The sequence below is a fragment of the Siphateles boraxobius genome, unplaced genomic scaffold (genome assembly GCF_051911475.1).
Source record: "Siphateles boraxobius isolate OS27281-9 unplaced genomic scaffold, OSU_SipBor_1 11, whole genome shotgun sequence".
Classification (NCBI taxonomy): Eukaryota; Metazoa; Chordata; class Actinopteri; order Cypriniformes; family Leuciscidae; genus Siphateles; species Siphateles boraxobius.
Genome location: NW_027508711.1, coordinates 8,023,102 through 8,035,759, shown reverse-complemented (window position 1 = coordinate 8,035,759; position 12,658 = coordinate 8,023,102).

Sequence of the window (12,658 nt, the reverse complement as noted above, 5' to 3'; positions counted from 1 at the left end):
AAATCAATGGTTAATGTCATGGTGTAATGCTCTTTGTAAATAATTGGAATCTGTTCTGGGAGTGACCTAGGCTCTACTTTGCTGATGGCCTGCACTCCAGCAGAATCAGAGTGGCTATTCTGTCGGACAACATCTCCAAGATGTTACACACCATATGACTAGTAAGTCAAAGTCCAAATCACAGTCTATGCTGTCCCAACTTAATTGATATCATAAGTAGTGTAGAACATTATATAGAAACTGTGTCTATTCCTCGTTTAGTGAGGCCAAACAATAAATCTACTGTAGGATCTAGGAAAATTCAAATTGTAATTAAACCAGAAAACGTCTCAGGTTACGTATGTAACCCTGGTTCCCTGATAGGGAACGAGACGCTGCGTTTGAGACGTGGTGGGAACGCTCTGCGTGATTACGTCGTGAAGCACACGTAAAATCAGTCCAATGGAAGCCCGCTACAACATAGGTGACGTCATAGACCAGGAAACTATAAAGCAACCCTGAAATCAGACCACGATAGCTTCTGAAAAACCTGAAGCAAGTCGATCAGGGCAAACGCAGCGTCTCGTTCCCTATCAGGGAACCAGGGTTACATACGTAGTGACAAATGCCCGTTCTGTGTGAAATCCTTCGCACACTAAGAAGCAAGCAACCTTGCCCCAGGAGTGGAGAGGTCAAGGTCATAAAACCTGACAAATGTATGCGGAGAGGACCATCCTGCCGCATTTCACACGTCAAGAAGGGAAACTCCCGAAATTAAGGCCATAGAGGTCACCATCCTCCGAGTAGAATGGGCCCGCACAGCCATAGGTGAAGGCTGTCCGGCCACTTCATAAACCAATGAAATAGCATCAACTATCCATTTACTCATAACCTGCTTAGATGCGGGGCATCCTCTCTTGAGTGACCCAAAACAAACAAATAGTTGCTCAGATTTACGCCACAGGGCAGCTCTGTGAACGTAGGCATCTAAAGCCCGGACTGGACAAAACAGGTTAAGCTGTTCCTGGTCAGGGATATTAAAGGGTGGAGGATAAAAGGCCTGCAGCACTATTGGGCCCCCAACATTCAGTGGGACCTTAGGAATATAACCCGGCCTGGGGTAGAGAAATGCCTTCACCCTATCAGGTGCAAATTCCAGACATGAAGGAGCAGTGCAGGTCTCAACCTCAATGTACCACGGAGAGAGCGAGTAATTAAAGGGTTTCTCCCGATAGAAGTACCCCCCAGATGGGTGTGGTAGGCAGATATAGCCGCCACGTAAACCTTTAGGGTGGAAGGAGATAACCTGGCCGAGAAACGGTCTTGCAGAAAATCAAGAACTGAACCAACAGGGCAGTTAACAGGATCTAACTGACGTTCAACACACCACTTGGTGAAAAGTTTCCATTTTAGCGTATACAGCCTTCTCGTGGAAGGAGCTCTGGATTGAAGAATGGTTTCTACAACATCGGTCGAAAGACCGGTTTCCCTGAGCCTGGCCCCCTCAGAGGCCAGGCCCACAGTTTCCACAACTCCGGGCGAGGGTGAAATATCGTGCCCCGGCCTGGGACAGGAGGTCCACCCTGAGTGGGATCTCAAAGGGGGAGCCGTCCAGCAGAGACACCAAGTCCGAGAATCAAACTCGGGTCGGCCAATAAGGGGCTACTAGTAGCAGACGAGCCCCTTCTCGGCGAACCCTCTCCAGAACCCCCGGAAGCATAGATATCGGGGGAAAGGCATACAGGTGCATCCTCGGCCACATCTGCACCATCGCATCCAGACCGAGAGGAGCTGGGTGCGTTAGAGAGAACCACATGGGACAATGGGTTGAATCTGATGATGCGAAAAGGTCTACCTGAGCACGACCGAACTCTTCCCACAGGAGCTCCACCACTTCGGGCTGAAGTCTCCACTACCCGAGCCTCAGCCCCTGTCTCGACAGAATATTTGCTCCCACATTCTGACGCCCCAGATTGACGAAATATTTGAGTGCTCGAAATTCCGCCATCAACTCCAAACGATTTATGTGCCAGGAACATTGATGGTCCTGCCAAAGATCTTGCGCCGAGCGGCCACTCATGACCGCCCCCCATCCCGTGAGGGAAGCATCCGTCGCAAGCGTGAGCCCCCAACACTGGGCCCTGGGCGAGGAACCAAGGTTTCTTCCACATGACCAAGGCACGAAGGCATAGCCGCGTGGACGAGAAGGTCGTGATCTAGATGGTAGATCATCTAACAGACTTTTTCTAGATACCACATCAACATCATCGGCTGGCCAGTCAATATTTAATTTAGCTACAGCACGAGATAAAACCTCCATAAGCTCCTCATCAGCAGGGGTATGAGCTGGCGAACACTCAAAATCCCCCATACTCGCGACATCCAGATCCTCAGAACTGGATAGCCACAATATTGGTGCCCCAGCCCGGTCCAGTCCTTCCTGGGCAGAGACACCGGATCCAGCAGGTAAGGGCTGAGAAAGGGCCGGGTATCGTCTCAAGCCCCGCTACTAGATCCATCTGCGAACCCCAAGATGAAAGTTGACGCTGAGCCTCAGCAGCAGCGGGACCCGCACCCCCGGGAACGCGAACCGAACCGTCCTCCTCAAAGAACGATCGGCATGAGCGGAACGTCTTTATAGATAGACTCATACAATGCTCACAATCAGCCCCCTCGAGGACTGACTGGACATGCTCCACTCCCAAACAAGCAACACAAAGCTGATGCGTGTCCCCACCCGTGATATAGCGAGGGCAGGGAACAACACACTGTCTATAATCTTGCTTGCTCGCCATTTTATTTGATAGATATATGAATATATATTGGGCTTGACAGACAACAATAAATAGACAAGGACAGATATACAGAGAGCGCTTGCTGAAGGTACAGAAGCTATCGCGGTCTGATTTCAGGGTTGCTTTATAGTTTCCTGTTCTATGAGGTCACCTATGTCGTAGCGGGCTCCCATTGGACTGATTTTACACGTGCTTCACGACGTAATCACGCAGAGCGTTCCCACCGCGTCTCAAATGCAGCTCGAGTTCCCTTGAAAGGGAATCTCAATATCAGTGAACAAAAACAATTTCTAAAGCTAGGTCTTCTAAAGATTAGATAGATCACACCTAAGGCGGTTATAGTAAATGAAATGGTCACAGAAAATTGTTTCGATGTACTTTGCCTTACTGTAACCTGGCTTAAACCAAATGATTATTTCGGTCTAAATGAGTCCACTCCACCAGGATACTGTTATAAGCATGAGCCCCGTCTGATCGGTCGTGGCGGCGGTGTTGCAACAATCTATAGAGATATTCTAAATGTTACTCAGAAAACAGGTCAGAGGTTTAATTCATTTGAAGTACTTGTGCTAAATGTTACGCTCTTAGATGTAAGAGAGAAATTAGCCTTGGCTACTGTATAGGCTATAGACCTCCAGGGCCCTATGCTGATTTCCTAAAAGAGTAGATTTAATTATATCATATGGAACCAATCCAACCAATATAGATATTATACCGCAAAGTGATGATGTCACTGATCATTACATGGTAACTTGCATACTACGTACTGCTGAAATTTGTCATGTTGCGCCACGTTATCGACCAGGCAGAACAATCCTTCCAATCACTATAGATAGATTCTCAAATAGCTTACCTGGGGCCTGTTTCAGAAAGGAGGTTAACTACCCTTATTCATTTTAATTATACTAATGTCTAACTAAGACATCTACAAATGTATAAAACTGATCAGAGATCAGGCAAAACCCTCAGACAATTGTTCATTGGTTCTCAGTGACTACTCATGATTCATGGGTTGACAAAGATAATCGCCCCCAGCGGTGAACCATTGAAATTTCAAAGTGTTTTGAAACGTTTGGAAATAGGAAGTCTCGTGTGAAGCAAGAACGAGCGAGAAACACAAACTGCTTTATGGCATTTCGACATAAACACACACGCCGCCCTCAATGTGTATGATGTATTACCCACCTCGGTAGACATAGCTCGAAACGATAAAGTTGGCCGGCTCCGATAATAAAAAATGCACATGATCAGCGGTAAAAAGGGGGAGGAGGGTGCCGCAAGTGACTTTTTTTATGACATTGTTGTGAAATATACGTCCCATAGCTGTAGGGGGACCTCGTTTAGAAAACATGCGACAACCAAAGTGAAAATCAGCGAAGAAATAGCTAGAGTTGCCGAGTTCCCCTTTAAGGTTCGTTTACTGAAATCACATGACTCTAGCAGTTTGATACATGCTCCGAACCATTGATTCGGAACAAAAGATTCAAAAAGGTTTCGAAGCTTCATGAAACAGTGTTTTGAAATTGCCATCACTATTATACATGTAAACTATCACAATTAAAACAAAAAGACATGACAGCATTACAACCCGTGGTTATTCACATCAGAACTGGAATGGAAGAGAAGCGTTTTCAGGAACATAGACGGAGTATGTATAAGGCACGGGGCCACGGGTTAAAAATTAACGGGGGATTGAAATAAAAATGCACCTGCACATTTAAACTAATTCTTGTAATAAAGTGAAAATGAAAATTAAGTGTCGACTGCAGGCTTGCGGCATTAATTAGCACTGAACTAATTTTACATGAACAATGACACTATTACTTTTTAAAGCTGCATCGCATCACATTTTAATTCTATATGCAGCATTATTTTCATTGTTTTTATCACTGTAAAGTTTTTTTAAACAATCTGTTGTGTATAAAGCACTATATAAATAATGTTGACTTGACTTAAATTGTTTATGATGTTTAAACAAAAGAGAATGGAACAAAGGCAACCAGAATAAACACAAAATTCAGTGTATTAATGATAATTGTAATTGTCTTTGTTTTATGTAAAATTTCTTTGGAATATCTGACATTGGAAATACACAAAAATACAAGCAATTATGTTCAATAGTTTGACATTAATGTGCAGAAAATGACTTTTTTTAGGAATACTCTTTATTGTGTCATTGCTATTATCAGGAAAATGCACTGGTAACAACTAAAAATAGAAGAACAAAAATGTAATTCAACAGAAGATAATGGCTGCGGTGAAACAAAGATACCCTCAAATAACGGTGAACATAAGCTACATTCTTTATTATACCTTTTATAAACTATTATCTTTATAGTTTGGAATATACATAATGACTGATACTGTACTTCAGGAACCAAGACCTAATGGAATGTTGGAGGAATCAAATGTACGAAGTCCTCAGTTTACTCAGCCATGCAAGAATTCAGACATGAAAAGACAGAGGATTTAAAAAATGAAATCAAAGAGCTAAATGAAGATTTACCATATTAGCGCCGATTCAGGATAAAAACAGAAAGAGAGAGCTGACGGAGTGGAAAGGAAATGAAATCTAGATATACCACAGCAATTATGTTCAGTAGTAAAAATCAGTTCTCAACAGTTTGATTGTGGTCTCTCTTCTTTTTGTATATAGGCCTATTATTTATACCATAGTCTGTTTGAATACTCGATTCCGATTGACTGGAATGTGTGCATTAAAATAATGAATGCACATATAGTTACAGTCAGTGTAATCATCATTCTAAATTAATGTGCTGCCTCTACTGTAGCACACATACACATACAGTCACTCTCACACAGAAACTTATTTCTTAGCAACAAGGTCTTACTGTTGCTGTTTCTGAAGTAATCAAACTGACAGCTTCACTAGAGTGATGCTGCACAGACGCAGGTAATTCACATATGCACATTCAATCTCTCTCTCTCTCTCTCTCTCTCTCTCAACTCCGATTTAATGCAGCTGCTGCTAGTTTCCCCGTTTACCTTTCTGGTCGGCCATGACAGCGAACCGGAACCGGCCTGGTGTTATTGTATAATCCAGTTATTGTAGAGTGAAGTGCTACCTATGCTACCATTGAATGCTTGTCGTAAAAACACCCAAAACTGTTCATTTTCATTGTTGTTGTGTTGTTTATGTTAATGTTTTTACTTGTACTTCGTCTTGACTGATAACGTGATGACATGTAAACGTACGAAATTGTCCTTTCAAAGGCGGGAAGACAGCTCTTCTAGCCACCACTGCTGTGTTCCACAATGCACAGTGTCTGCAACATGCAATGCTTCAGTTAGTTTTTTTACTTTTCCCAAAGACATTGAATTACATAAACGGTGGGTGATTAACATCCGATGAGACAAGTTTCTTACAACAAACACACGAGTCTGCAGCCGACACTTTCAAAGTGAAGACGTGATAGAGCCTCTGACTCCAGCTGGGCGGAGACGTCTAAAGAAGGGAGCTGTTCCAGTGCTTTTTCAATTGAACAATTTCAGTCTGCCAGCCCCAGGGCCCGGAGTTTGGGAAAGGACCAAGCGTCCCAATACAGAAACCACGCACGATCCATCTGTGGAATTGGACTATCCTCCTCACCATGACTACTGTGATTACACCATTCAACATTGATTATGATTATTAAGCCTATCTGTTTAAAATTTGCATGTGTGATGTGTGTTGTTGTAAGCTGGTAAGCTACTGGAAACCTTGAATTTCCCTCGTGATGAGAAAAGTATTTATCTAAAACTATCTAGATCTATCTACCAGTGCATTGTATTTTAAAATACTGAGAAGAGCAGTAAGCATAAGGACTGACGTGTGTGGTCCAGTTTCTGACCTTAGTGCCTAAATGTTCTAGGATGTTTACAGTAACTGTCAATACGGATGCTAACAGGCTTGCAATTTAATGTTGTGTATGGGCACTTAATATAATGTAATAAAATGTAACACCTATGTCCCACAGATTTGCAAGTCACGCCCACCTGATGGCCTTTTGGAAGCAGATAGAACCAGCCCCCTGCAAGATGGTACGGGTGACAAGAGCACGAAGTATGAATGATGAGGTCCCTCACACTGGCAGTGCAACGGTGAATATATTTTACAGTTGTTCTTACAAAGCAAGATATATTGTATAATCTTATCAAATACTTACATCTAATTCTTTCTCTTTTCAGATTCTTCAACCCATTCACAATTTTTTTCTCTTTATGAATTACTTGTCATTGGGTCTGATGCAGAAGGATCTGGCCCACAGATTCAAAATCCACCAGTCAACTGTAAGCCGCATCATAAATACATGGGCTAACTTCCTGTATACTGTACTAGGGGCTGTGGGTATTTGGCTGGATGAGGAGACTATAAAATCTCACATGCCAGAGGTTTTTCAGGGTTACTCTGACACACAAATTACTTTGGATTGTACCGAAATGCGTTGCCAAACGTGAGGTGTTCTCCACCTATAAATCACACTGTACATTTAAAGGATTAATTGTGATGGCCCCTCACGGCGCAGTAACCTTTGTATCGTCTCTCTATGAAGGTGCCATCAGTGATAAAGAGATTCTGAGGCAGTCTGGCATTGTGGCTCTCTTAAACCCATCTATGGCCATAATGGTTGACAAGGGTTTCCTCGTAGAAGACTGTGTGCCCTGCAAAGTCCACACTCCAGAGGTCAGGAACAGTCAGATTTATGTACCTCTTAAAAAGAAAAATGATAACTCTGTTGGACAACTATTCAATTGTCTCAACGACATAAAGGCCTGGATGGCTCTGAACTTTTTAAATTTGAATGATAAAAAAACAGAAGTGATGGTTTTTGGAGGCACCACTGGGACCCCGCCTGTAGATCTGGGCTCCTTGGCACCCTATATTAAACCTAGCATTATAAACCTAGGAGTTAAAGTGGACCCTGAGCTTAAATTTGACAGTCAAATCAAAGCTGTTGTCAAATCAAGCTTCTTTCATTTGAGGCAGCTGGCCAAACTAAAGCTAATTCTGTCAAGACAACATTTTGAAACTGCAATCCACGCATTTGTAACTACACGGCTGGACTACTGTAATTCACTATATGTGGGGGTTAATGGGTCCTCCATCACCCGTCTCCAGATGATACAAAATGCAGCAGCACGTCTTTTAACGGGCACACGTAAACATGAGCACATTTCCCCTATTTTAGCTTCATTACACTGGCTGCCTATTCAATTTAGGATCCATTTAAAAATTCTGTTATTTGCTTTTAAATCATTAAATGTTCTTGCCCCGCCATACCTCTCTGAGCTTCTACACTCTTATAAACCCGTCCGCGCTCTCAGGTCAGATGATCAGCTGCTCCTGACTGTGCCTAAAACTAAGCGTAAGCTCAGAGGGGACCGTGCCTTTGCTGTGTCTGCCCCTAAACTATGGAATGATCTGCCTTTGCATGTTAAGCAGGCCTCTTCTTTATCTGTTTTAAAACCCTTCTTAAAACCCATCTTTTCTCTTTGGCTTTTGACACCTAGTAAGATGTCGACTTCATTTACTTGATTTTATTTGTTACTTTGTATGTTTTTATTGTATGGTTATTAATTGTACATATGTTTATGGTTATTTTTCTGTACAGCACTTTTGTCAACTTTGGTTGTTGTAAAGTGCTTAACAAATAAAGTTGGTATGGTATGGTATAGGAAGACACAATTTATTGCCAGACTGAGAGTCCATGTTGAGCAGCTCATTCGCAGGGTTAAGGAACATAAACTATTCGGCACAGTAATCCCTCTTTCATTGACGGGCAGCATTAATCAACTTTACATAGTCGCATGTTTTTTGGTCAACTATCAAAATGGCCCCTTGGTTAAAGCCTGGGCAACACAATGATGTGTAAACGCATAAATAAATCATTTACAACACTTTCTGCATCCCCTAATCGAAGGTGAAAACTATTCATCACTTGTAAATGTGTTACACAGCATTTGTAGATTACCACTTCAAGAATCAATGATGTGTAACACATTTACAAGTGATGAATAGTTTACACTTTAGATTAGGGGATGCAGAAAGTGTTGTAAATTATTTATTCATGCGTTTACACATCTATAACAGGTAGTGTATACTGAGTGTAAGTGCTGACTAGTGAGGGTACAAAACTTATTTTTACTTATTTTACATTTATTTATTTTACAATTACAATTTATTTTACAATTTGATATGTTACAATTTGTATATGTGACAATTATTATTACAATGTTGTAAATAAGACAGTTGACAAAATAAACTTTAAAGTGATGTACAATGATGATGTACAATAATGCCAAAAATCATGTGTCTGTTCAGTTACTTTTCATAGAGAGGTATTTGGTGGAATATTTTACTGTCTTTGCAGTCAAGTCAGGCAGAAATAGTAATCTCATTCTTGTTTACATTTTAAACCGAACTCCAACTTGTTTAACAGACCCAACAACAAAGCATGGCAATTCCCACTCAAAACAGCACCTTGGCTCTCTTGGCTCCTCTGTCAAATCCAGCCTCAGAAACCTGGGGGTTGTGATTGACCAGGCCATGTCATTGGAGATACACTCAAAACAGCTTGTCCGAAACTGCTTCTATCCCCTCAGGAATATCTCTAAAATACGCAAAATGTTGTCAAAGAAGGACCTGGAAATTATTATTCATGCTTTCATATCAACTAGCTTGATTATTGCAACTCTGTCTTTACCTTTTTGAATAAGTCTGCTCTGAACAAACTGCAAATGGTCCAAAATTCTGCTCCTAGACTTCTAACTGGTGCCCCCCCAAGGTCTCATATTACGCCCGTTTTGTTGACTCTACACTGGCTCCCTGTAAGATATAGGATTGATTTTAAGATTTTAGTGCTGACTTTCAGGGCCTTAAACAGTCAGGCCCCACAGTACATCAAGGACCTTTTGAGACCGCACTCCTCTAGCCGCACTCTTCGGTCTTCTGGCCAGAACCTGCTTATGGTCCCCAAGACCTGTTATTGTCACGGATCACAGAGGAATCAGACAAGATGGTAAGTTATCAGTGTTTATTTTGCAGAAGGATTGCGGTCGGAGATAACAGGTGAGAAGAAGTAACATAGAAAGTTCAATGAAGCTTAGCTGTGGTTTTAAGTCTCTCTCTTTCTTTCCCTCTCTTGCAGGTGGCGTGGCGATGGCTGGTACGGATGGGTTGATCCAAGATGAGTGAAGCGACGGTAAGTAGAAGGTAAGTGATCGGGAAGTCTGTGAGCCATGGAATGACGAGACCAGACAAGTGACTGCAGTGAAGGTGAGTGTTTTATAGTCCATATGGTTGATGGGACACAGGTGACGGTGATTAGAACTCAGGGGATAATGAACGGGGAAAAGTCTGGTTGGGTGAAAGGGAACGAGTGGGCGGAGATGGTGATCTGGATGATGTAACCCTGACAGTACCCCCCCCTCCCGAGGCGGCTCTTGGCGCCTGAGACGGGCGCTGCCGGCGGCGAGGTCGACCACGACCCCTGGGAGCCGGACGATCCGGATGATCACTGTGGAACTGGGTGAGTAGCGTTGGATCCAAGATGTCATCTCGCAGGACCCAGGAACGTTCCTCTGGTCCGTAGTCCTCCCAGTCCACCAGGTACTCCAGCCGAGGACCTCGCCGCTGAGAATCCATGATAGAGCGGACTCGATAAATGGGCTCCTCTTCAACGGGAACGGGAGGAGGTACGTCAGTGGGAAGGTTATCTGAGGGAACAGGGGTGACAGGGTCAGTGAAGGGTTTAAGTAAGGAAACATGGAATGAAGGAGCAATCCTGAAATGAGGGGGAAGATTGAGCCTGTAGGTCACTTCGTTCAACTGCCTCTGGATGGTGAATGGTCCGATGAATCGAGGACTCAGCTTACGGCAAGGTAGACGGAGACGGATGTCTCGAGTCGACAACCACACCTTTTGACCTGGCTGATACTGAGGGGTGTCGAGTCGGTGACGGTCCGCTTGTTCCTTGTGTCTCCGTACTGCCTGCTGTAGATGCACATGAGCTGAGTCCCATACCCCCTCGCTCTGATGGAACCAGAAGTCGACAGCTGGAACCTCCGAGGGCTCACCCGACCAAGGAAAGAGTGGAGGCTGGTAACCAAGGATACACTGGAAGGGGGTGAGCCCGGTGGTGTTCTGCCGCAGAGAGTTTTGGGCATACTCAGCCCATGGGAGGTAACGGTTCCAGCTGTCCTGGTACTGATGGCAGTACGTCCGCAGGTAACGTCCAATCTCCTGAATCTTCCGCTCAGTCTGGCCGTTAGTCTGCGGATGGTAGCCTGAGGAAAGGCTGATGGTGACCCCGAGGAGTTTGAAGAAGGCTTGCCATACTCTTGAGATGAACTGAGGTCCCCGATCCGAGACGATATCCTCTGGGAGGCCGAAGTTCCTAAAGACGTTGTGGAATAGAGCTTCAGCTGCTTGTAACGCAGTGGGAAGACCAGGTAAGGGAATCAGCTTACAACCTTTAGAGAACCTGTCCACAACAACGAATACGCAGGTAAAGCCTTCTGAATTGGGTAGATCAGTCATGAAATCGACACCAATGTGTGACCATGGTCGCCTGGGAAGAGGTAACGGCACGAGCTTGCCTTCTGGGACTCTCCTCGGGGTGTTGGTGATGGCACAGACTGAACAACCGCGGATGAACCTGGAGACATCTCTGGAGATGGACGGCCACCAGTACCGTTGACAGAGGAGCGAGAGGGTACGCTTGCTACCCGGATGTCCAGAGCCCGGAAGGGAGTGAGCGGAGTCCAGAAGGGGAGTACGTAGATGTGGAGGTACGAAAATACGCCCTTCTGGACCTCCCGGCGGAGCGTTCTGACGTGTCAGTTCCTGGGCGATCTGTTGGTCAACCTCCCAGACGATTGGACTGAGGATTACGGCTGGAGGGAGGATAGGTTCGGGATGAAGATCTTCAACAGAGGTGTGATGGAGTCGTGAAAGTGCATCAGCCTTGCAATTCTTACTCCCGGGACGATATGACACCACAAAGTTGAAGCGTGTGAAGAATAGAGCCCAGCGGGCTTGTCTAGGGTTCAGTCTTTTAGCCTCCCTTAAGTACTCCAAGTTGCGATGATCAGTGATTACTGTGAATTGATGGTTAGCTCCCTCAAGCCAGTGCCTCCACTCCTCAAGGGCCAGTTTGATGGCCAGCAGCTCTCGGTTACCGACGTCATAGTTCCGCTCCGCCGGGGCTAATTTCTTGGAGAAGAAGCTAATTTCTTTGGGTGGCTCACCCTGCCGCTGAGAGAGAACTGCTCCTACTCCAGTAGATGAGGCATCTACCTCTACCACAAACGGAAGGTCCGGGTTTGGATGAATGAGGATGGGAGCAGTGATGAAAGTTTCCTTTAAACGCTGGAAGGCCTGTACTGCGGAGGGAGATAGGGACAGAGACTTGGGCCGTCCCTTGAGGGAAGAAGTGAGGGGAGCACTGATATGACTGTAGTTCCGGATGAATCGTCTATAGAAGTTCGCGAACCCCAGGAATCGTTGCAGTTCCTTTACGGAGGAGGGTTGTGGCCAGTTCTGGATAGTTTCCACCTTCCTCTGGTCCATTTGGATGCCCTGTTGGTTGATAACATAACCCAGGAAGTGAACGGTAGAGGTGTGAAATTCGCACTTCTCCAGCTTCAGATATAACCTGTGTGCTCTCAGCTTCTCGAGGACCTGGATGACATGTTGATGGTGCTCAGACATAGAAGAAGAGTATATGAGTATATCATCAATGTAGACGATTACAAAACGGTTGAGGAACTCTCGAAGGACTTCATTCATATGACCTTGGAAGACGGCAGGAGCGTTGGACAGTCCGAAAGGCATGACCTGATACTCGTAGTGGCCCGAGGGGGTCACAAAGGCAGTTTTCCAC